This window comes from Vicugna pacos, unplaced genomic scaffold, assembly GCF_048564905.1.
Source record: "Vicugna pacos unplaced genomic scaffold, VicPac4 scaffold_20, whole genome shotgun sequence".
Classification (NCBI taxonomy): domain Eukaryota; kingdom Metazoa; phylum Chordata; class Mammalia; order Artiodactyla; family Camelidae; genus Vicugna; species Vicugna pacos.
Genome location: NW_027328741.1, coordinates 5,311,031 through 5,336,592, shown reverse-complemented (window position 1 = coordinate 5,336,592; position 25,562 = coordinate 5,311,031). Strand labels below are relative to the sequence as shown.

The window sequence follows — 25,562 nt, the reverse complement described above, 5'->3', positions numbered from 1 at the left end:
TATCAGGTATCTAATGTAGACTTCTAGGGCTTTGTTAAGTGAAAAATTTGGAATCTTGGCTCTATGCAATTCCATGGGATTTCTGTGAGGACAATTTCTCCTAGACATTGATGCCATGTCCTGTTCCTGTGTTTGTTGTCTGGTATATCTCCAATTGCTGGTGTTGCCTTTATTGTGATGAACACACCATACTATTTCGATTAGCATAACCATAGTTTGATTACGCTTATCTCAGAATTCTAAAAGTGCACAGGACACTTCCTCTGGTGGAAATGAAGCTTCTAAAGTTTCTCAGCTCTGCATTCTGCTCCATGTCACTTTGGAGTGTTTCCAAAACTGCAAACTGAGAGTGCGCTTGTGCTTTGTAGTGCCACGGGAATGTCCCAATGAAACCAGTTCTTCCCAGAGCTTCTCTGCCTACAGAAACACCAGTGGAAGCATATCAATGGATGTCACACATCAGGGCCTGCTGGAATGATCCCGCAGACCGAACTTGGTGTCCTCGGTGCCGTACCGTGCCGGTGCCATCCAAAATGGAGCATCTGCTTTTGGGAGATAATGCTGAAGGAAATGCTTCATCTTCTCACGCTGTGGACTTGGACCACTCTACCTTGTCCTCTCATCCTTGTGGCACGGGTGCACGAAGGCAACCACAGAGCTGTTGCGTATACTGTGCCTCAAACCAAACCATAATCCCAGCCCAGGTTATGAATGTAGCAGATCCTAAGGCTTTTCATTCTGATTTCAAACCCAAGGCCACCTAGATCACTCAGACCAGATGCACGATATCTCTGATTCAGCCCCACACGTGCTCTATTGGCAAAATGCCCAATTGGTCCCTGGTCCTGCAGATGCACTGGGTGTGGCCATGGGACATATCGATATTCTCAACCGCGCGTGCCGGTGTGGTGGCCTTCTCACTGGGGTCACAGGTCGGTTTGCTCTCTTGATAGGACCCACCACATCCCACAACGCACTCCAGATCCCTGAGACTCAGCGTGTGCCATCATCCGTAGCCCTATCCCTCCCTGACCGCTGCCTCTGCTACCTCAAATTTGGCAGCTCGGATCTTGGTCTCAGAATCAAATGTGGAGATATTTTGCGCTGGTTTCTTTGAGTTCTGTCAGCCAAGCATCTGCTGTGCACTCTTCTAACACTCAGCGCATCACCTTCAATCCCATGTCTCCTGTCCGCTTGAGAGTGTGCGTCCAAGTTAAACAAAGTTTCACCTTTGCTGCTCCATCACCAGGGGTCAGACCCTGCACTGGTTTCCATTCCCTGCTTTGCCTTCTCCTGCTTCCAGGGGTTCTGAGGCCTTATCCTGTCTTTGGAAGTAACAGACCTCTCTTCGGCAAGTGTCCTGTGCCAAGGGCTGGGTGAGTGGATGTTTCCATTGCTGTGTACATGGGAGCGAGTGAGCGCAGGTTGAACTGCTTCTCGGCCAACTGGGCATCGATGAATCACCACTTTCCAGATACACTTCCCAGATATGTGATTTTTGTTTAGCTCTTTGTTTCTATACAGCCGTGGTGGGAGGGATTTTCCGAAGACTCCAGTTTTGACATTGTGTTGATATCTCATTTGCAGCCTTTAAAAAGTTTAATAGATTTGATTTCCATGTTTTGAGAGTTATACGAAAATGAAGTTAGTTTTTGAAACATCCTAAATCGACCTAGAAGCCAGACTTGTCAATTTCGGTAACATTTTGTCAGTTCTAAGGAAAACATAGACAGATAGAATGCAAAGTAGCAGTCCAAACTGAAAAAGGGGTCATGTCAACTCTTTACTGTTGAAGCCTCCGAAACCAGCAGGAACCATGAAATAGCTATTGGAAACATGATATAACCCCCAACCTTGGTTTCACTTGTGCATGTGGTGCCCTTTACTCCCAATGACACCTACTGGCCAATGTTGGCATTTCAAGGGGTAACATCCCTCTCTAGGAAAATACAAGAGGAAACAAACCAAATATATACATTTAGGTTTGAATCCAAAATCACCTAGAGGCATTATAGCTTTGAGAACCCTGCTGCAGCTATGCTAGTCTATTGAGAACCAGGTGTTCTTCTATCAGTGATGAGAATGCTTAATCATCCGATCATGTTGGGTAAAGCAATTTAACGCAACCGAGTGTGCACCCCCATGATATAGTGCCCACGGGGGCTTGACTCAATGAAAGAATGTCCACATAAGCTGTGTCTTTAATGTCATTGGTGAATTTACAGTTCCGTTCACTATCTGACTTATAATATTTACCTATACTGTCTTGAAAACTGAGGCCAAATACATATACAAGTTCAGTCAAAGATTCCCCTCACTTACCACACTCCCTTCACCCCAGAGAAGACACAAACCCAGCATTTGCTGAATCTAGCGGAAGGCCATCGTTTCTTTGTGTGAGATAATTATTCATATCCTATCTATTTCAGTCGAGACTTTTAGACCTTTAAGGAGTTCATTGTTGTTCACAGAGTGTGAAGCTGGAGGAACTCTGATTCGAGGAGGGGCTTGCCCTTCTCGTACTGGCTTCATTGCAGCTCAGGTACTGATCCTTCCAAATGGATGCCTGAGTGGAGGGGAGGGAAGAGCAAGTGCTTGCTAGCTAGGCCCAAACCTGGGAAAAGGCTTACCTGGGCTTGGTGCACTTTGGTCTGAATGGCATGGAAATGCCCGTTGGGATGTGTGGATGCTCACGACCCCTTCCAAGAACAGGAGCGTTTTGATCACCTCTGCCATCTCTTCTCTTTTAGATGTCAGGGATCTTGGACCCGTTCTTGGAGCAGAGAATTGAGGAACTTCCTCAAGTCCACGTTGGCACTCCGTATGTTTCTGCCAGTATCAGCGAGGTTCCATAGGTCTCATGAATGCCTTTCGAGCCTGGTATCCTCTACAGCTGTCTCCAGGCCAGTAATCTCCATTGTAGCAGAACATCTCTCATCAATGTGTTCGCATCCCTCCTCAATCCATGCAGCCAGGTTTTCGGCCAGCTTCTCTTCGTATCTCCCATACAGTCGACTTCAACAGGACTGGGCATGTCTGAAAGTACCTCGGAGCCTCACCAGTAAGCTGATGGCAGGCAGATCTTCCACTGTCTGCCCTTTCAGGTTCTGGAAACTGACCCGTGAACTCAGGTCTTTGGGCAGCAGCAGTATCTCGAACTGACACAGCTTCCCGGACCAAAGACCTAAGCTAAGCTCCACAGAGGGCGGCAGCCCCTCCATCACACTGATCCACCCACAGAACTCTGCCCGGTTACCTAGGATCCACTGGCCACAACAAGCCTCGCGGTACACACCAACATTCCACCTGGAATCCAACCGGTAACTGCCATCCCCAATGGCTGCTGCATCTTGTCAGTGTTGGGGGAGGGGCTGCATCCGACGAGAGGTTCCTAAGCTAAATGTGATTCTACCCACTAGCGTCCCATGGGCCTTTGTTCTTCCCTCTTTCCTTTTCTTCAGATCTGTATGCACAGTACCAATGGAGGCAAGTGTGTCCATTTTCTGTTCATGGTTTCACACGTCTTTAAACATTCTAACAGTTCACAGTACACAGAGACCCTCTAAAGGAAACTTATGTTCCTGTAATATCCGTACACCCGGAATACATATCCGTCGGTTGGTTTCTGCTGAAACACCCGCACTCTCAGGATATTGATCCATTGGTTTCATGGGGGCTGAAATTCCTAGAAATGAAACCAACCCCAATGTGCACTTTACTGTCTGTCTCTTTTGCTCTTAGTACACTTTTGCAGAGCTACTTGTCTTTGTTAAAGGCTTATGCCATTTCTTCTCGAAGTAGGCTTTTATATGGCATTCATTCATCCTGTTGGAAGCCTTACAAGTCTATATCACGGACTAGGAATCCATTTGACACCAAATCGGCATTTGGGTTAGGTCACGATATGCTCTTATTAATCAACATTAACGAATATAAATGCACGCCTCTGATTTCCGAATACAAGTGTGCTGAGTACATGCAAGCCGTGATACTGGGTCGTGCGTACTGAATGATCCTTGACATCACCTTGAGTATTTTCTTTTGAATAATCATGGTTCCCTTGGTATATGTCAGCCAACCGTACCCTTTGGGTGCTTGTTTGTTTGTTTGATTCTTTGTTGGTCTGCTTCTTGTTTGTTTTGCAAACACGTCAGGCCATGCATCTCTCCATTCGCTTCAAACAGAGAGTCATATAAGCTGATTCACTTAAGATAGTGCTTCCAATCACCTATGATTTCTTACTTCGCTCTTCCATTTTAGTGTTTTGATGTCCTCCTTGCCTTCTTCTGGTTTCTTCTTTGCCACTCATGCCCTTCTTGCATTTCCAATAATGGTTTTCTTCTTACCATTTCATCTTGCTGCTTTTCTATTCAGGGGAGAATTCTCAACCTTTCTTGTAGGATAATTTTCGGAGTGCTGATTTATTTTAAGATTTGCCGGTCTGTGGAATTCTCTAGTTCTGCTGTTATAAGAAATGGCAGTCATGTGGCCTAGGCTACCCTAGATGGCAGCATTTTGCCCTTCAGGGTATGGCCTATGTCCTGGCACTCCTCCCTGTCCTTGAATATTGCTGCTGATATATCAGCTGAAACCCCTCTGGAGGTTCTCTTGTGACTAAGTTGCTTTCCTCCAGGCGCATTTTAAATCCCTGGGATGCTCATGAACTTCGTTGATTTGAATCATACAGCTGCTGGTAGGTATATTGGGATTCGACCTCCTTTGAACGCTCTGTACTTCCTGAATTCGCATAGATGATTCTTTCTTGGCTTTCAGCAAGTTTCAGTCTGATTTTTCTACAGATAACTTTTCAGACATCTTTGTTTCATTATCTCTTGCTTATCCATCTGGGACTCTTACGACTCTTAGTCTTTCTTGCCTTGTCTTACCCCAGGATTCAACAGCAATGTTTTCATTGGTTTGCACTTGCTTTCCTAAGTCTGCTTCTGACCGAGGGATTTCTGTTCCCCTGTATTCACAGTCATTCACGCGTCCCTCTGCATTACCTAGTCTACTTACTACTGAATTGTAGCCCTGATATTATCTCATCCACTGAGTTTTCTGATATTATTTGTTTCGCCTTTAGGCTTTCTCTTCCCCTTTTCTGGTATTCTGCCTTTTATGATTCTGAGACACTGTTGTTCTTCAGTGTTTCCCTCACCTCCGTTTTCAATTTTTTCTCTGGATTGCGTTTTGCAGTCTAGTTTTCTGAAAGCTTATCTTTTGGGCCTTCAATCTCTTTGGAACTGAAAATGGTATTTCCTGTTTCTTTTACTGCACTTCTTCACCTCTACTGGTCAGGTAATATCAGGTATCTAATGTAGACTTCTAGGGCTTTGTTAAGTGAAAAATTTGGAATCTTGGCTCTATGCAATTCCATGGGATTTCTGTGAGGACAATTTCTCCTAGACATTGATGCCATGTCCTGTTCCTGTGTTTGTTGTCTGGTATATCTCCAATTGCTGGTGTTGCCTTTATTGTGATGAACACACCATACTATTTCGATTAGCATAACCATAGTTTGATTACGCTTATCTCAGAATTCTAAAAGTGCACAGGACACTTCCTCTGGTGGAAATGAAGCTTCTAATGTTTCTCAGCTCTGCATTCTGCTCCATGTCACTTTGGAGTGTTTCCAAAACTGCAAACTGAGAGTGCGCTTGTGCTTATTAGTGCCACGGGAATGTCCCAATGAAACCAGTTCTTCCCAGAGCTTCTCTGCCTACAGAAACACCAGTGGAAGCATATCAATGGATGTCACACATCAGGGCCTGCTGGAATGATCCCGCAGACCGAACTTGGTGTCCTCGGTGCCGTACCGTGCCGCTGCCATCCAAAATGTAGCATCTGCTTTTGGGAGATAATGCTGAAGGAAATGCTTCCTCTTCTCACGCTGTGGACTTGGACCACTCTTCCTTGTCCTCTCATCCTTGTGGCACGGGTGCACGAAGGCAACCACAGAGCTGTTGCGTATCCTGTGCCTCAAACCAAACCATAATCCCAGCCCAGGTTATGAATGTAGCAGATCCTAAGTCTTTTCATTCTGATTTCAAACCCAAGGCCACCTAGATCACTCAGACCAGATGCACGATATCTCTGATTCAGCCCCACACGTGCTCTATTGGCAAAATGCCCAATTGGTCCCTGGTCCTGCAGATGCACTGGGTGTGGCCATGGGACATATCGATAATCTCAACCGCGCGTGCCAGTGTGGTGGCCTTCTCACTGGGTTCACAGGTCGGTTTGCTCTCTTGATAGGACCCACCATATCCCACAACGCACTCAAGATCAATGAGACACAGCGTGTGCCATCATCAGTAGCCCTATCCCTCCCTGATCGCTGCCTCTGCTACGTCAAATTTGGCAGCTCGGATCTTGGTCTCAGAATCAAATGTGGAGATATTTTGCGCTGGTTTCTTTGAGTTCTGTCAGCCAAGCATCTGCTGTGCACTCTTCTAACACTCAGCGCATCACCTTCAATCCCATGTCTCCTGTCCGCTTGAGAGTGTGCGTCCAAGTTAAACAAAGTTTCACCTTTGCTGCTCCATCACCAGGGGTCAGACCCTGCACTGGTTTCCATTCCCTGCTTTGCCTTCTCCTGCTTCCAGGGGTTCTGAGGCCTTATCCTGTCTTTGGAAGTAACAGACCTCTCTTCGGCAAGTGTCCTGTGCCAAGGGCTGGGTGAGTGGATGTTTCCATTGCTGTGTACATGGGAGCGAGTGAGCGCAGGTTGAACTGCTTCTCGGCCAACTGGGCATCGATGAATCACCACTTTCCAGATACACTTCCCAGATATGTGATTTTTGTTTAGCTCTTTGTTTCTATACAGCCGTGGTGGGAGGGATTTTCCGAAGACTCCAGTTTTGACATTGTGTTGATATCTCATTTGCAGCCTTTAAAAAGTTTAATAGATTTGATTTCCATGTTTTGAGAGTTATACGAAAATGAAGTTAGTTTTTGAAACATCCTAAATCGACCTAGAAGCCAGACTTGTCAATTTCGGTAACATTTTGTCAGTTCTAAGGAAAACATAGACAGATAGAATGCAAAGTAGCAGTCCAAACTGAAAAAGGGGTCATGTCAACTCTTTACTGTTGAAGCCTCCGAAACCAGCAGGAACCATGAAATAGCTATTGGAAACATGATATAACCCCCAACCTTGGTTTCACTTGTGCATGTGGTGCCCTTTACTCCCAATGACACCTACTGGCCAATGTTGGCATTTCAAGGGGTAACATCCCTCTCTAGGAAAATACAAGAGGAAACAAACCAAATATATACATTTAGGTTTGAATCCAAAATCACCTAGAGGCATTATAGCTTTGAGAACCCTGCTGCAGCTATGCTAGTCTATTGAGAACCAGGTGTTCTTCTATCAGTGATGAGAACGCTTAATCATCCGATCATGTTGGGTAAAGCAATTTAACGCAACCGAGTGTGCACCCCCATGATATAGTGCCCACGGGGGCTTGACTCAATGAAAGAATGTCCACATAAGCTGTGTCTTTAATGTCATTGGCGAATTTACAGTTCCGTTCACTATCTGACTTATAATGTTTACCTATACTGTCTTGAAAACTGAGGCCAAATACATATACAAGTTCAGTCAAAGATTCCCCTCACTTACCACACTCCCTTCACCCCAGAGAAGACACAAACCCAGCATTTGCTGAATCTAGCGGAAGGCCATCGTTTCTTTGTGTGAGATAATTATTCATATCCTATCTATTTCAGTCGAGACTTTTAGACCTTTAAGGAGTTCATTGTTGTTCACAGAGTGTGAAGCTGGAGGAACTCTGATTCGAGGAGGGGCTTGCCCTTCTCGTACTGGCTTCATTGCAGCTCAGGTACTGATCCTTCCAAATGGATGCCTGAGTGGAGGGGAGGGAAGAGCAAGTGCTTGCTAGCTAGGCCCAAACCTGGGAAAAGGCTTACCTGGGCTTGGTGCACTTTGGTCTGAATGGCATGGAAATGCCCGTTGGGACGTGTGGATGCTCACGACCCCTTCCAAGAACAGGAGCGTTTTGATCACCTCTGCCATCTCTTCTCTTTTAGATGTCAGGGATCTTGGACCCGTTCTTGGAGCAGAGAATTGAGGAACTTCCTCAAGTCCACGTTGGCACTCCGTATGTTTCTGCCAGTATCAGCGAGGTTTAATAGGTCTCATGAATGCCTTTCGAGCCTGGTATCCTCTACAGCTGTCTCCAGGCCAGTAATCTCCATTGTAGCAGAACATCTCTCATCAATGTGTTCGCATCCCTCCTCAATCCATGCAGCCAGGTTTTCGGCCAGCTTCTCTTCGTATCTCCCATACAGTCGACTTCAACAGGACTGGGCATGTCTGAAAGTACCTCGGAGCCTCACCAGTAAGCTGATGGCAGGCAGATCTTCCACTGTCTGCCCTTTCAGGTTCTGGAAACTGACCCGTGAACTCAGGTCTTTGGGCAGCAGCAGTATCTCGAACTGACACAGCTTCCCGGACCAAAGACCTAAGCTAAGCTCCACAGAGGGCGGCAGCCCCTCCATCACACTGATCCACCCACAGAACTCTGCCCGGTTACCTAGGATCCACTGGCCACAACAAGCCTCGCGGTACACACCAACATTCCACCTGGAATCCAACCGGTAACTGCCATCCCCAATGGCTGCTGCATCTTGTCAGTGTTGGGGGAGGGGCTGCATCCGACGAGAGGTTCCTAAGCTAAATGTGATTCTACCCACTAGCGTCCCATGGGCCTTTGTTCTTCCCTCTTTCCTTTTCTTCAGATCTGTATGCACAGTACCAATGGAGGCAAGTGTGTCCATTTTCTGTTCATGGTTTCACACGTCTTTAAACATTCTAACAGTTCACAGTACACAGAGACCCTCTAAAGGAAACTTATGTTCCTGTAATATCCGTACACCCGGAATACATATCCGTCGGTTGGTTTCTGCTGAAACACCCGCACTCTCAGGATATTGATCCATTGGTTTCATGGGGGCTGAAATTCCTAGAAATGAAACCAACCCCAATGTGCACTTTACTGTCTGTCTCTTTTGCTCTTAGTACACTTTTGCAGAGCTACTTGTCTTTGTTAAAGGCTTATGCCATTTCTTCTCGAAGTAGGCTTTTATATGGCATTCATTCATCCTGTTGGAAGACTTACAAGTCTATATCACGGACTAGGAATCCATTTGACACCAAATCGGCATTTGGGTTAGGTCACGATATGCTCTTATTAATCAACATTAACGAATATAAATGCACGCCTCTGATTTCCGAATACAAGTGTGCTGAGTACATGCAAGCCGTGATACTGGGTCGTGCGTACTGAATGATCCTTGACATCACCTTGAGTATTTTCTTTTGAATAATCATGGTTCCCTTGGTATATGTCAGCCAACCGTACCCTTTGGGTGCTTGTTTGTTTGTTTGATTCTTTGTTGGTCTGCTTCTTGTTTGTTTTGCAAACACGTCAGGCCATGCATCTCTCCATTCGCTTCAAACAGAGAGTCATATAAGCTGATTCACTTAAGATAGTGCTTCCAATCACCTATGATTTCTTACTTCGCTCTTCCATTTTAGTGTTTTGATGTCCTCCTTGCCTTCTTCTGGTTTCTTCTTTGCCACTCATGCCCTTCTTGCATTTCCAATAATGGTTTTCTTCTTACCATTTCATCTTGCTGCTTTTCTATTCAGGGGAGAATTCTCAACCTTTCTTGTAGGATAATTTTCGGAGTGCTGATTTATTTTAAGATTTGCCGGTCTGTGGAATTCTCTAGTTCTGCTGTTATAAGAAATGGCGGTCATGTGGCCTAGGCTACCCTAGATGGCAGCATTTTGCCCTTCAGGGTATGGCCTATGTCCTGGCACTCCTCCCTGTCCTTGAATATTGCTGCCGATATATCAGCTGAAACCCCTCTGGAGGTTCTCTTGTGACTAAGTTGCTTTCCTCCAGGCGCATTTTAAATCCCTGGGATGCTCATGAACTTCGTTGATTTGAATCATACAGCTGCTGGTAGGTATATTGGGATTCGACCTCCTTTGAACGCTCTGTACTTCCTGAATTCGCATAGATGATTCTTTCTTGGCTTTCAGCAAGTTTCAGTCTGATTTTTCTACAGATAACTTTTCAGACATCTTTGTTTCATTATCTCTTGCTTATCCATCTGGGACTCTTACGACTCTTAGTCTTTCTTGCCTTGTCTTACCCCAGGATTCAACAGCAATGTTTTCATTGGTTTGCACTTGCTTTCCTATGTCTGCTTCTGACCGAGGGATTTCTGTTCCCCTGTATTCACAGTCATTCACGCGTCCCTCTGCATTACCTAGTCTACTTACTACTGAATTGTAGCCCTGATATTATCTCATCCACTGAGTTTTCTGATATTATTTGTTTCGCCTTTAGGCTTTCTCTTCCCCTTTTCTGGTATTCTGCCTTTTATGATTCTGAGACACTGTTGTTCTTCAGTGTTTCCCTCACCTCCGTTTTCAATTTTTTCTCTGGATTGCGTTTTGCAGTCTAGTTTTCTGAAAGCTTATCTTTTGGGCCTTCAATCTCTTTGGAACTGAAAATGGTATTTCCTGTTTCTTTTACTGCACTTCTTCACCTCTACTGGTCAGGTAATATCAGGTATCTAATGTAGACTTCTAGGGCTTTGTTAAGTGAAAAATTTGGAATCTTGGCTCTATGCAATTCCATGGGATTTCTGTGAGGACTGTTTCTCCTAGACATTGATGCCATGTCCTGTTCCTGTGTTTGTTGTCTGGTATATCTCCAATTGCTGGTGTTGCCTTTATTGTGATGAACACACCATACTATTTCGATTAGCATAACCATAGTTTGATTATGCTTATCTCAGAATTCTAAAAGTGCACAGGACACTTCCTCTGGTGAAAATGAAGCTTCTAAAGTTTCTCAGCTCTGCATTCTGCTCCATGTCACTTTGGAGTGTTTCCAAAACTGCAAACTGAGAGTGCGCTTGTGCTTTGTAGTGCCACGGGAATGTCCCAATGAAACCAGTTCTTCCCAGAGCTTCTCTGCCTACAGAAACACCAGTGGAAGCATATCAATGGATGTCACACATCAGGGCCTGCTGGAATGATCCCGCAGACCGAACTTGGTGTCCTCGGTGCCGTACCGTGCCGGTGCCATCCAAAATGGAGCATCTGCTTTTGGGAGATAATGCTGAAGGAAATGCTTCCTCTTCTCACGCTGTGGACTTGGACCACTCTTCCTTGTCCTCTCATCCTTGTGGCACGGGTGCACGAAGGCAACCACAGAGCTGTTGCGTATCCTGTGCCTCAAACCAAACCATAATCCCAGCCCAGGTTATGAATGTAGCAGATCCTAAGTCTTTTCATTCTGATTTCAAACCCAAGGCCACCTAGATCACTCAGACCAGATGCACGATATCTCTGATTCAGCCCCACACGTGCTCTATTGGCAAAATGCCCAATTGGTCCCTGGTCCTGCAGATGCACTGGGTGTGGCCATGGGACATATCGATATTCTCAACCGCGCGTGCCGGTGTGGTGGCCTTCTCACTGGGGTCACAGGTCGGTTTGCTCTCTTGATAGGACCCACCACATCCCACAACGCACTCCAGATCCCTGAGACTCAGCGTGTGCCATCATCCGTAGCCCTATCCCTCCCTGACCGCTGCCTCTGCTACGTCAAATTTGGCAGCTCGGATCTTGGTCTCAGAATCAAATGTGGAGATATTTTGCGCTGGTTTCTTTGAGTTCTGTCAGCCAAGCATCTGCTGTGCACTCTTCTAACACTCAGCGCATCACCTTCAATCCCATGTCTCCTGTCTGCTTGAGAGTGTGCGTCCAAGTTAAACAAAGTTTCACCTTTGCTGCTCCATCACCAGGGGTCAGACCCTGCACTGGTTTCCATTCCCTGCTTTGCCTTCTCCTGCTTCCAGGGGTTCTGAGGCCTTATCCTGTCTTTGGAAGTAACAGACCTCTCTTCGGCAAGTGTCCTGTGCCAAGGGCTGGGTGAGTGGATGTTTCCATTGCTGTGTACATGGGAGCGAGTGAGCGCAGGTTGAACTGCTTCTCGGCCAACTGGGCATCGATGAATCACCACTTTCCAGATACACTTCCCAGATATGTGATTTTTGTTTAGCTCTTTGTTTCTATACAGCCGTGGTGGGAGGGATTTTCCGAAGACTCCAGTTTTGACATTGTGTTGATATCTCATTTGCAGCCTTTAAAAAGTTTAATAGATTTGATTTCCATGTTTTGAGAGTTATACGAAAATGAAGTTAGTTTTTGAAACATCCTAAATCGACCTAGAAGCCAGACTTGTCAATTTCGGTAACATTTTGTCAGTTCTAAGGAAAACATAGACAGATAGAATGCAAAGTAGCAGTCCAAACTGTAAAAGGGGTCATGTCAACTCTTTACTGTTGAAGCCTCCGAAACCAGCAGGAACCATGAAATAGCTATTGGAAACATGATATAACCCCCAACCTTGGTTTCACTTGTGCATGTGGTGCCCTTTACTCCCAATGACACCTACTGGCCAATGTTGGCATTTCAAGGGGTAACATCCCTCTCTAGGAAAATACAAGAGGAAACAAACCAAATATATACATTTAGGTTTGAATCCAAAATCACCTAGAGGCATTATAGCTTTGAGAACCCTGCTGCAGCTATGCTAGTCTATTGAGAACCAGGTGTTCTTCTATCAGTGATGAGAACGCTTAATCATCCGATCATGTTGGGTAAAGCAATTTAACGCAACCGAGTGTGCACCCCCATGATATAGTGCCCACGGGGGCTTGACTCAATGAAAGAATGTCCACATAAGCTGTGTCTTTAATGTCATTGGCGAATTTACAGTTCCGTTCACTATCTGACTTATAATATTTACCTATACTGTCTTGAAAACTGAGGCCAAATACATATACAAGTTCAGTCAAAGATTCCCCTCACTTACCACACTCCCTTCACCCCAGAGAAGACACAAACCCAGCATTTGCTGAATCTAGCGGAAGGCCATCGTTTCTTTGTGTGAGATAATTATTCATATCCTATCTGTTTCAGTCGAGACTTTTAGACCTTTAAGGAGTTCATTGTTGTTCACAGAGTGTGAAGCTGGAGGAACTCTGATTCGAGGAGGGGCTTGCCCTTCTCGTACTGGCTTCATTGCAGCTCAGGTACTGATCCTTCCAAATGGATGCCTGAGTGGAGGGGAGGGAAGAGCAAGTGCTTGCTAGCTAGGCCCAAACCTGGGAAAAGGCTTACCTGGGCTTGGTGCACTTTGGTCTGAATGGCATGGAAATGCCCGTTGGGACGTGTGGATGCTCACGACCCCTTCCAAGAACAGGAGCGTTTTGATCACCTCTGCCATCTCTTCTCTTTTAGATGTCAGGGATCTTGGACCCGTTCTTGGAGCAGAGAATTGAGGAACTTCCTCAAGTCCACGTTGGCACTCCGTATGTTTCTGCCAGTATCAGCGAGGTTCCATAGGTCTCATGAATGCCTTTCGAGCCTGGTATCCTCTACAGCTGTCTCCAGGCCAGTAATCTCCATTGTAGCAGAACATCTCTCATCAATGTGTTCGCATCCCTCCTCAATCCATGCAGCCAGGTTTTCGGCCAGCTTCTCTTCGTATCTCCCATACAGTCGACTTCAACAGGACTGGGCATGTCTGAAAGTACCTCGGAGCCTCACCAGTAAGCTGATGGCAGGCAGATCTTCCACTGTCTGCCCTTTCAGGTTCTGGAAACTGACCCGTGAACTCAGGTCTTTGGGCAGCAGCAGTATCTCGAACTGACACAGCTTCCCGGACCAAAGACCTAAGCTAAGCTCCACAGAGGGCGGCAGCCCCTCCATCACACTGATCCACCCACAGAACTCTGCCCGGTTACCTAGGATCCACTGGCCACAACAAGCCTCGCGGTACACACCAACATTCCACCTGGAATCCAACCGGTAACTGCCATCCCCAATGGCTGCTGCATCTTGTCAGTGTTGGGGGAGGGGCTGCATCCGACGAGAGGTTCCTAAGCTAAATGTGATTCTACCCACTAGCGTCCCATGGGCCTTTGTTCTTCCCTCTTTCCTTTTCTTCAGATCTGTATGCACAGTACCAATGGAGGCAAGTGTGTCCATTTTCTGTTCATGGTTTCACACGTCTTTAAACATTCTAACAGTTCACAGTACACAGAGACCCTCTAAAGGAAACTTATGTTCCTGTAATATCCGTACACCCGGAATACATATCCGTCGGTTGGTTTCTGCTGAAACACCCGCACTCTCAGGATATTGATCCATTGGTTTCATGGGGGCTGAAATTCCTAGAAATGAAACCAACCCCAATGTGCACTTTACTGTCTGTCTCTTTTGCTCTTAGTACACTTTTGCAGAGCTACTTGTCTTTGTTAAAGGCTTATGCCATTTCTTCTCGAAGTAGGCTTTTATATGGCATTCATTCATCCTGTTGGAAGCCTTACAAGTCTATATCACGGACTAGGAATCCATTTGACACCAAATCGGCATTTGGGTTAGGTCACGATATGCTCTTATTAATCAACATTAACGAATATAAATGCACGCCTCTGATTTCCGAATACAAGTGTGCTGAGTACATGCAAGCCGTGATACTGGGTCGTGCGTACTGAATGATCCTTGACATCACCTTGAGTATTTTCTTTTGAATAATCATGGTTCCCTTGGTATATGTCAGCCAACCGTACCCTTTGGGTGCTTGTTTGTTTGTTTGATTCTTTGTTGGTCTGCTTCTTGTTTGTTTTGCAAACACGTCAGGCCATGCATCTCTCCATTCGCTTCAAACAGAGAGTCATATAAGCTGATTCACTTAAGATAGTGCTTCCAATCACCTATGATTTCTTACTTCGCTCTTCCATTTTAGTGTTTTGATGTCCTCCTTGCCTTCTTCTGGTTTCTTCTTTGCCACTCATGCCCTTCTTGCATTTCCAATAATGGTTTTCTTCTTACCATTTCATCTTGCTGCTTTTCTATTCAGGGGAGAATTCTCAACCTTTCTTGTAGGATAATTTTCGGAGTGCTGATTTATTTTAAGATTTGCCGGTCTGTGGAATTCTCTAGTTCTGCTGTTATAAGAAATGGCGGTCATGTGGCCTAGGCTACCCTAGATGGCAGCATTTTGCCCTTCAGGGTATGGCCTATGTCCTGGCACTCCTCCCTGTCCTTGAATATTGCTGCCGATATATCAGCTGAAACCCCTCTGGAGGTTCTCTTGTGACTAAGTTGCTTTCCTCCAGGCGCATTTTAAATCCCTGGGATGCTCATGAACTTCGTTGATTTGAATCATACAGCTGCTGGTAGGTATATTGGGATTCGACCTCCTTTGAACGCTCTGTACTTCCTGAATTCGCATAGATGATTCTTTCTTGGCTTTCAGCAAGTTTCAGTCTGATTTTTCTACAGATAACTTTTCAGACATCTTTGTTTCATTATCTCTTGCTTATCCATCTGGGACTCTTACGACTCTTAGTCTTTCTTGCCTTGTCTTACCCCAGGATTCAACAGCAATGTTTTCATTGGTTTGCACTTGCTTTCCTATGTCTGCTTCTGACCGAGGGATTTCTGTTCCCCTGTATTCACAGTCATTCACGCGTCCCTCTGCATTACCTAGTCTACTTACTACTGAATTGTAGCCCTGATATTATCTCATCCACTGAGTTTTCTGATATTATTTGTTTCGCCTTTAGGCTTTCTCTTCCCCTTTTCTGGTATTCTGCCTTTTATGATTCTGAGACACTGTTGTTCTTCAGTGTTTCCCTCACCTCCGTTTTCAATTTTTTCTCTGGATTGCGTTTTGCAGTCTAGTTTTCTGAAAGCTTATCTTTTGGGCCTTCAATCTCTTTGGAACTGAAAATGGTATTTCCTGTTTCTTTTACTGCACTTCTTCACCTCTACTGGTCAGGTAATATCAGGTATCTAATGTAGACTTCTAGGGCTTTGTTAAGTGAAAAATTTGGAATCTTGGCTCTATGCAATTCCATGGGATTTCTGTGAGGACTGTTTCTCCTAGACATTGATGCCATGTCCTGTTCCTGTGTTTGTTGTCTGGTATATCTCCAATTGCTGGTGTTGCCTTTATTGTGATGAACACACCATACTATTTCGATTAGCATAACCATAGTTTGATTATGCTTATCTCAGAATTCTAAAAGTGCACAGGACACTTCCTCTGGTGAAAATGAAGCTTCTAAAGTTTCTCAGCTCTGCATTCTGCTCCATGTCACTTTGGAGTGTTTCCAAAACTGCAAACTGAGAGTGCGCTTGTGCTTTGTAGTGCCACGGGAATGTCCCAATGAAACCAGTTCTTCCCAGAGCTTCTCTGCCTACAGAAACACCAGTGGAAGCATATCAATGGATGTCACACATCAGGGCCTGCTGGAATGATCCCGCAGACCGAACTTGGTGTCCTCGGTGCCGTACCGTGCCGGTGCCATCCAAAATGGAGCATCTGCTTTTGGGAGATAATGCTGAAGGAAATGCTTCCTCTTCTCACGCTGTGGACTTGGACCACTCTTCCTTGTCCTCTCATCCTTGTGGCACGGGTGCACGAAGGCAACCACAGAGCTGTTGCGTATCCTGTGCCTCAAACCAAACCATAATCCCAGCCCAGGTTATGAATGTAGCAGATCCTAAGTCTTTTCATTCTGATTTCAAACCCAAGGCCACCTAGATCACTCAGACCAGATGCACGATATCTCTGATTCAGCCCCACACGTGCTCTATTGGCAAAATGCCCAATTGGTCCCTGGTCCTGCAGATGCACTGGGTGTGGCCATGGGACATATCGATATTCTCAACCGCGCGTGCCGGTGTGGTGGCCTTCTCACTGGGGTCACAGGTCGGTTTGCTCTCTTGATAGGACCCACCACATCCCACAACGCACTCCAGATCCCTGAGACTCAGCGTGTGCCATCATCCGTAGCCCTATCCCTCCCTGACCGCTGCCTCTGCTACGTCAAATTTGGCAGCTCGGATCTTGGTCTCAGAATCAAATGTGGAGATATTTTGCGCTGGTTTCTTTGAGTTCTGTCAGCCAAGCATCTGCTGTGCACTCTTCTAACACTCAGCGCATCACCTTCAATCCCATGTCTCCTGTCTGCTTGAGAGTGTGCGTCCAAGTTAAACAAAGTTTCACCTTTGCTGCTCCATCACCAGGGGTCAGACCCTGCACTGGTTTCCATTCCCTGCTTTGCCTTCTCCTGCTTCCAGGGGTTCTGAGGCCTTATCCTGTCTTTGGAAGTAACAGACCTCTCTTCGGCAAGTGTCCTGTGCCAAGGGCTGGGTGAGTGGATGTTTCCATTGCTGTGTACATGGGAGCGAGTGAGCGCAGGTTGAACTGCTTCTCGGCCAACTGGGCATCGATGAATCACCACTTTCCAGATACACTTCCCAGATATGTGATTTTTGTTTAGCTCTTTGTTTCTATACAGCCGTGGTGGGAGGGATTTTCCGAAGACTCCAGTTTTGACATTGTGTTGATATCTCATTTGCAGCCTTTAAAAAGTTTAATAGATTTGATTTCCATGTTTTGAGAGTTATACGAAAATGAAGTTAGTTTTTGAAACATCCTAAATCGACCTAGAAGCCAGACTTGTCAATTTCGGTAACATTTTGTCAGTTCTAAGGAAAACATAGACAGATAGAATGCAAAGTAGCAGTCCAAACTGTAAAAGGGGTCATGTCAACTCTTTACTGTTGAAGCCTCCGAAACCAGCAGGAACCATGAAATAGCTATTGGAAACATGATATAACCCCCAACCTTGGTTTCACTTGTGCATGTGGTGCCCTTTACTCCCAATGACACCTACTGGCCAATGTTGGCATTTCAAGGGGTAACATCCCTCTCTAGGAAAATACAAGAGGAAACAAACCAAATATATACATTTAGGTTTGAATCCAAAATCACCTAGAGGCATTATAGCTTTGAGAACCCTGCTGCAGCTATGCTAGTCTATTGAGAACCAGGTGTTCTTCTATCAGTGATGAGAACGCTTAATCATCCGATCATGTTGGGTAAAGCAATTTAACGCAACCGAGTGTGCACCCCCATGATATAGTGCCCACGGGGGCTTGACTCAATGAAAGAATGTCCACATAAGCTGTGTCTTTAATGTCATTGGCGAATTTACAGTTCCGTTCACTATCTGACTTATAATATTTACCTATACTGTCTTGAAAACTGAGGCCAAATACATATACAAGTTCAGTCAAAGATTCCCCTCACTTACCACACTCCCTTCACCCCAGAGAAGACACAAACCCAGCATTTGCTGAATCTAGCGGAAGGCCATCGTTTCTTTGTGTGAGATAATTATTCATATCCTATCTATTTCAGTCGAGACTTTTAGACCTTTAAGGAGTTCATTGTTGTTCACAGAGTGTGAAGCTGGAGGAACTCTGATTCGAGGAGGGGCTTGCCCTTCTCGTACTGGCTTCATTGCAGCTCAGGTACTGATCCTTCCAAATGGATGCCTGAGTGGAGGGGAGGGAAGAGCAAGTGCTTGCTAGCTAGGCCCAAACCTGGGAAAAGGCTTACCTGGGCTTGGTGCACTTTGGTCTGAATGGCATGGAAATGCCCGTTGGGACGTGTGGATGCTCACGACCCCTTCCAAGAACAGGAGCGTTTTGATCACCTCTGCCATCTCTTCTCTTTTAGATGTCAGGGATCTTGGACCCGTTCTTGGAGCAGAGAATTGAGGAACTTCCTCAAGTCCACGTTGGCACTCCGTATGTTTCTGCCAGTATCAGCGAGGTTCCATAGGTCTCATGAATGCCTTTCGAGCCTGGTATCCTCTACAGCTGTCTCCAGGCCAGTAATCTCCATTGTAGCAGAACATCTCTCATCAATGTGTTCGCATCCCTCCTCAATCCATGCAGCCAGGTTTTCGGCCAGCTTCTCTTCGTATCTCCCATACAGTCGACTTCAACAGGACTGGGCATGTCTGAAAGTACCTCGGAGCCTCACCAGTAAGCTGATGGCAGGCAGATCTTCCACTGTCTGCCCTTTCAGGTTCTGGAAACTGACCCGTGAACTCAGGTCTTTGGGCAGCAGCAGTATCTCGAACTGACACAGCTTCCCGGACCAAAGACCTAAGCTAAGCTCCACAGAGGGCGGCAGCCCCTCCATCACACTGATCCACCCACAGAACTCTGCCCGGTTACCTAGGATCCACTGGCCACAACAAGCCTCGCGGTACACACCAACATTCCACCTGGAATCCAACCGGTAACTGCCATCCCCAATGGCTGCTGCATCTTGTCAGTGTTGGGGGAGGGGCTGCATCCGACGAGAGGTTCCTAAGCTAAATGTGATTCTACCCACTAGCGTCCCATGGGCCTTTGTTCTTCCCTCTTTCCTTTTCTTCAGATCTGTATGCACAGTACCAATGGAGGCAAGTGTGTCCATTTTCTGTTCATGGTTTCACACGTCTTTAAACATTCTAACAGTTCACAGTACACAGAGACCCTCTAAAGGAAACTTATGTTCCTGTAATATCCGTACACCCGGAATACATATCCGTCGGTTGGTTTCTGCTGAAACACCCGCACTCTCAGGATATTGATCCATTGGTTTCATGGGGGCTGAAATTCCTAGAAATGAAACCAACCCCAATGTGCACTTTACTGTCTGTCTCTTTTGCTCTTAGTACACTTTTGCAGAGCTACTTGTCTTTGTTAAAGGCTTATGCCATTTCTTCTCGAAGTAGGCTTTTATATGGCATTCATTCATCCTGTTGGAAGCCTTACAAGTCTATATCACGGACTAGGAATCCATTTGACACCAAATCGGCATTTGGGTTAGGTCACGATATGCTCTTATTAATCAACATTAACGAATATAAATGCACGCCTCTGATTTCCGAATACAAGTGTGCTGAGTACATGCAAGCCGTGATACTGGGTCGTGCGTACTGAATGATCCTTGACATCACCTTGAGTATTTTCTTTTGAATAATCATGGTTCCCTTGGTATATGTCAGCCAACCGTACCCTTTGGGTGCTTGTTTGTTTGTTTGATTCTTTGTTGGTCTGCTTCTTGTTTGTTTTGCAAACACGTCAGGCCATGCATCTCTCCATTCGCTTCAAACAGAGAGTCATATAAGCTGATTCACTTAAGATAGTGCTTCCAATCACCTATGATTTCTTACTTCCCTCTTCCATTTTAGTGTTTTGATGTCCTCCTTGCCTTCTTCTGGTTTCTTCTTTGCCACTCATGCCCTTCTTGCATTTCCAATAATGGTTTTCTTCTTACCATTTCATCTTGCTGCTTTTCTATTCAGGGGAGAATTCTCAACCTTTCTTGTAGGATAATTTTCGGAGTGCTGATTTATTTTAAGATTTGCCGGTCTGTGGAATTCTCTAGTTCTGCTGTTATAAGAAATGGCGGTCATGTGGCCTAGGCTACCCTAGATGGCAGCATTTTGCCCTTCAGGGTATGGCCTATGTCCTGGCACTCCTCCCTGTCCTTGAATATTGCTGCCGATATATCAGCTGAAACCCCTCTGGAGGTTCTCTTGTGACTAAGTTGCTTTCCTCCAGGCGCATTTTAAATCCCTGGGATGCTCATGAACTTCGTTGATTTGAATCATACAGCTGCTGGTAGGTATATTGGGATTCGACCTCCTTTGAACGCTCTGTACTTCCTGAATTCGCATAGATGATTCTTTCTTGGCTTTCAGCAAGTTTCAGTCTGATTTTTCTACAGATAACTTTTCAGACATCTTTGTTTCATTATCTCTTGCTTATCCATCTGGGACTCTTACGACTCTTAGTCTTTCTTGCCTTGTCTTACCCCAGGATTCAACAGCAATGTTTTCATTGGTTTGCACTTGCTTTCCTATGTCTGCTTCTGACCGAGGGATTTCTGTTCCCCTGTATTCACAGTCATTCACGCGTCCCTCTGCATTACCTAGTCTACTTACTACTGAATTGTAGCCCTGATATTATCTCATCCACTGAGTTTTCTGATATTATTTGTTTCGCCTTTAGGCTTTCTCTTCCCCTTTTCTGGTATTCTGCCTTTTATGATTCTGAGACACTGTTGTTCTTCAGTGTTTCCCTCACCTCCGTTTTCAATTTTTTCTCTGGATTGCGTTTTGCAGTCTAGTTTTCTGAAAGCTTATCTTTTGGGCCTTCAATCTCTTTGGAACTGAAAATGGTATTTCCTGTTTCTTTTACTGCACTTCTTCACCTCTACTGGTCAGGTAATATCAGGTATCTAATGTAGACTTCTAGGGCTTTGTTAAGTGAAAATTTGGAATCTTGGCTCTATGCAATTCCATGGGATTACTGTGAGGACAATTTCTCCTAGACATTGATGCCATGTCCTGTTCCTGTGTTCGTTGTCTGGTATATCTCCAATTGCTGGTGTTGCCTTTATTGTGATGAACACACCATTCTATTTGGATTAGCATAACCGTAGTTTGATTACGCTTATCTCAGAATTCTAAAAGTGCACAGGACACTTCCTCTGGTGGAAATGAAGCTTCTAAAGTTTCTCAGCTCTGCATTCTGCTCCATGTCACTTTGGAGTGTTTCCAAAACTGCAAACTGAGAGTGCGCTTGTGCTTATTAGTGCCACGGGAATGTCCCAATGAAACCAGTTCTTCCCAGAGCTTCTCTGCCTACAGAAACACCAGTGGAAGCATATCAAAGGATGTCACACATCAGGGCCTGCTGGAATGATCCCGCAGACCGAACTTGGTGTCCTCGGTGCCGTACCGTGCCGGTGCCATCCAAAATGGAGCATCTGCTTTTGGGAGATAATGCTGAAGGAAATGCTTCATCTTCTCACGCTGTGGACTTGGACCACTCTTCCTTGTCCTCTCATCCTTGTGGCACGGGTGCACGAAGGCAACCACAGAGCTGTTGCGTATCCTGTGCCTCAAACCAAACCATAATCCCAGCCCAGGTTATGAATGTAGCAGATCCTAAGTCTTTTCATTCTGATTTCAAACCCAAGGCCACCTAGATCACTCAGACCAGATGCACGATATCTCTGATTCAGCCCCACACGTGCTCTATTGGCAAAATGCCCAATTGGTCCCTGGTCCTGCAGATGCACTGGGTGTGGCCATGGGACATATCGATAATCTCAACCGCGCGTGCCGGTGTGGTGGCCTTCTCACTGGGGTCACAGGTCGGTTTGCTCTCTTGATAGGACCCACCACATCCCACAACGCACTCCAGATCCCTGAGACTCAGCGTGTGCCATCATCCGTAGCCCTATCCCTCCCTGACCGCTGCCTCTGCTACGTCAAATTTGGCAGCTCGGATCTTGGTCTCAGAATCAAATGTGGAGATATTTTGCGCTGGTTTCTTTGAGTTCTGTCAGCCAAGCATCTGCTGTGCACTCTTCTAACACTCAGCGCATCACCTTCAATCCCATGTCTCCTGTCCGCTTGAGAGTGTGCGTCCAAGTTAAACAAAGTTTCACCTTTGCTGCTCCATCACCAGGGGTCAGACCCTGCACTGGTTTCCATTCCCTGCTTTGCCTTCTCCTGCTTCCAGGGGTTCTGAGGCCTTATCCTGTCTTTGGAAGTAACAGACCTCTCTTCGGCAAGTGTCCTGTGCCAAGGGCTGGGTGAGTGGATGTTTCCATTGCTGTGTACATGGGAGCGAGTGAGCGCAGGTTGAACTGCTTCTCGGCCAACTGGGCATCGATGAATCACCACTTTCCAGATACACTTCCCAGATATGTGATTTTTGTTTAGCTCTTTGTTTCTATACAGCCGTGGTGGGAGGGATTTTCCGAAGACTCCAGTTTTGACATTGTGTTGATATCTCATTTGCAGCCTTTAAAAAGTTTAATAGATTTGATTTCCATGTTTTGAGAGTTATACGAAAATGAAGTTAGTTTTTGAAACATCCTAAATCGACCTAGAAGCCAGACTTGTCAATTTCGGTAACATTTTGTCAGTTCTAAGGAAAACATAGACAGATAGAATGCAAAGTAGCAGTCCAAACTGTAAAAGGGGTCATGTCAACTCTTTACTGTTGAAGCCTCCGAAACCAGCAGGAACCATGAAATAGCTATTGGAAACATGATATAACCCCCAACCTTGGTTTCACTTGTGCATGTGGTGCCCTTTACTCCCAATGACACCTACTGGCCAATGTTGGCATTTCAAGGGGTAACATCCCTCTCTAGGAAAATACAAGAGGAAACAAACCAAATATATACATTTAGGTTTGAATCCAAAATCACCTAGAGGCATTATAGCTTTGAGAACCCTGCTGCAGCTATGCTAGTCTATTGAGAACCAGGTGTTCTTCTATCAGTGATGAGAACGCTTAATCATCCGATCATGTTGGGTAAAGCAATTTAACGCAACCGAGTGTGCACCCCCATGATATAGTGCCCACGGGGGCTTGACTCAATGAAAGAATGTCCACATAAGCTGTGTCTTTAATGTCATTGGCGAATTTACAGTTCCGTTCACTATCTGACTTATAATATTTACCTATACTGTCTTGAAAACTGAGGCCAAATACATATACAAGTTCAGTCAAAGATTCCCCTCACTTACCACACTCCCTTCACCCCAGAGAAGACACAAACCCAGCATTTGCTGAATCTAGCGGAAGGCCATCGTTTCTTTGTGTGAGATAATTATTCATATCCTATCTATTTCAGTCGAGACTTTTAGACCTTTAAGGAGTTCATTGTTGTTCACAGAGTGTGAAGCTGGAGGAACTCTGATTCGAGGAGGGGCTTGCCCTTCTCGTACTGGCTTCATTGCAGCTCAGGTACTGATCCTTCCAAATGGATGCCTGAGTGGAGGGGAGGGAAGAGCAAGTGCTTGCTAGCTAGGCCCAAACCTGGGAAAAGGCTTACCTGGGCTTGGTGCACTTTGGTCTGAATGGCATGGAAATGCCCGTTGGGACGTGTGGATGCTCACGACCCCTTCCAAGAACAGGAGCGTTTTGATCACCTCTGCCATCTCTTCTCTTTTAGATGTCAGGGATCTTGGACCCGTTCTTGGAGCAGAGAATTGAGGAACTTCCTCAAGTCCACGTTGGCACTCCGTATGATTCTGCCAGTATCAGCGAGGTTCCATAGGTCTCATGAATGCCTTTCGAGCCTGGTATCCTCTACAGCTGTCTCCAGGCCAGTAATCTCCATTGTAGCAGAACATCTCTCATCAATGTGTTCGCATCCCTCCTCAATCCATGCAGCCAGGTTTTCGGCCAGCTTCTCTTCGTATCTCCCATACAGTCGACTTCAACAGGACTGGGCATGTCTGAAAGTACCTCGGAGCCTCACCAGTAAGCTGATGGCAGGCAGATCTTCCACTGTCTGCCCTTTCAGGTTCTGGAAACTGACCCGTGAACTCAGGTCTTTGGGCAGCAGCAGTATCTCGAACTGACACAGCTTCCCGGACCAAAGACCTAAGCTAAGCTCCACAGAGGGCGGCAGCCCCTCCATCACACTGATCCACCCACAGAACTCTGCCCGGTTACCTAGGATCCACTGGCCACAACAAGCCTCGCGGTACACACCAACATTCCACCTGGAATCCAACCGGTAACTGCCATCCCCAATGGCTGCTGCATCTTGTCAGTGTTGGGGGAGGGGCTGCATCCGACGAGAGGTTCCTAAGCTAAATGTGATTCTACCCACTAGCGTCCCATGGGCCTTTGTTCTTCCCTCTTTCCTTTTCTTCAGATCTGTATGCACAGTACCAATGGAGGCAAGTGTGTCCATTTTCTGTTCATGGTTTCACATGTCTTTAAACATTCTAACAGTTCACAGTACACAGAGACCCTCTAAAGGAAACTTATGTTCCTGTAATATCCGTACACCCGGAATACATATCCGTCGGTTGGTTTCTGCTGAAACACCCGCACTCTCAGGATATTGATCCATTGGTTTCATGGGGGCTGAAATTCCTAGAAATGAAACCAACCCCAATGTGCACTTTACTGTCTGTCTCTTTTGCTCTTAGTACACTTTTGCAGAGCTACTTGTCTTTGTTAAAGGCTTATGCCATTTCTTCTCGAAGTAGGCTTTTATATGGCATTCATTCATCCTGTTGGAAGACTTACAAGTCTATATCACGGACTAGGAATCCATTTGACACCAAATCGGCATTTGGGTTAGGTCACGATATGCTCTTATTAATCAACATTAACGAATATAAATGCACGCCTCTGATTTCCGAATACAAGTGTGCTGAGTACATGCAAGCCGTGATACTGGGTCGTGTGTACTGAATGATCCTTGACATCACCTTGAGTATTTTCTTTTGAATAATCATGGTTCCCTTGGTATATGTCAGCCAACCGTACCCTTTGGGTGCTTGTTTGTTTGTTTGATTCTTTGTTGGTCTGCTTCTTGTTTGTTTTGCAAACACGTCAGGCCATGCATCTCTCCATTCGCTTCAAACAGAGAGTCATATAAGCTGATTCACTTAAGATAGTGCTTCCAATCACCTATGATTTCTTACTTCCCTCTTCCATTTTAGTGTTTTGATGTCCTCCTTGCCTTCTTCTGGTTTCTTCTTTGCCACTCATGCCCTTCTTGCATTTCCAATAATGGTTTTCTTCTTACCATTTCATC

General features: G+C 45.6%; 2 long non-coding RNA genes across 2 annotated transcripts; both read left to right on the top strand.

Moving 5' to 3' along the window:
* The first annotated feature begins 1,201 nt into the window (after positions 1-1,201).
* On the top strand, positions 1,202-3,005 carry LOC140694108 (uncharacterized). Its single transcript, XR_012069860.1, has 3 exons — positions 1,202-1,376; positions 2,472-2,542; positions 2,751-3,005. It is a non-coding gene; the product is annotated as an uncharacterized lncRNA (long non-coding RNA).
* A 5,432-nt stretch (positions 3,006-8,437) lies between these two features.
* Positions 8,438-13,609, top strand: LOC140694106 (uncharacterized). The gene is made up of 3 exons (XR_012069858.1): positions 8,438-8,622; positions 13,034-13,146; positions 13,355-13,609. It is a non-coding gene; the product is annotated as an uncharacterized lncRNA (long non-coding RNA).
* The last annotated feature ends 11,953 nt before the right edge of the window (positions 13,610-25,562 follow it).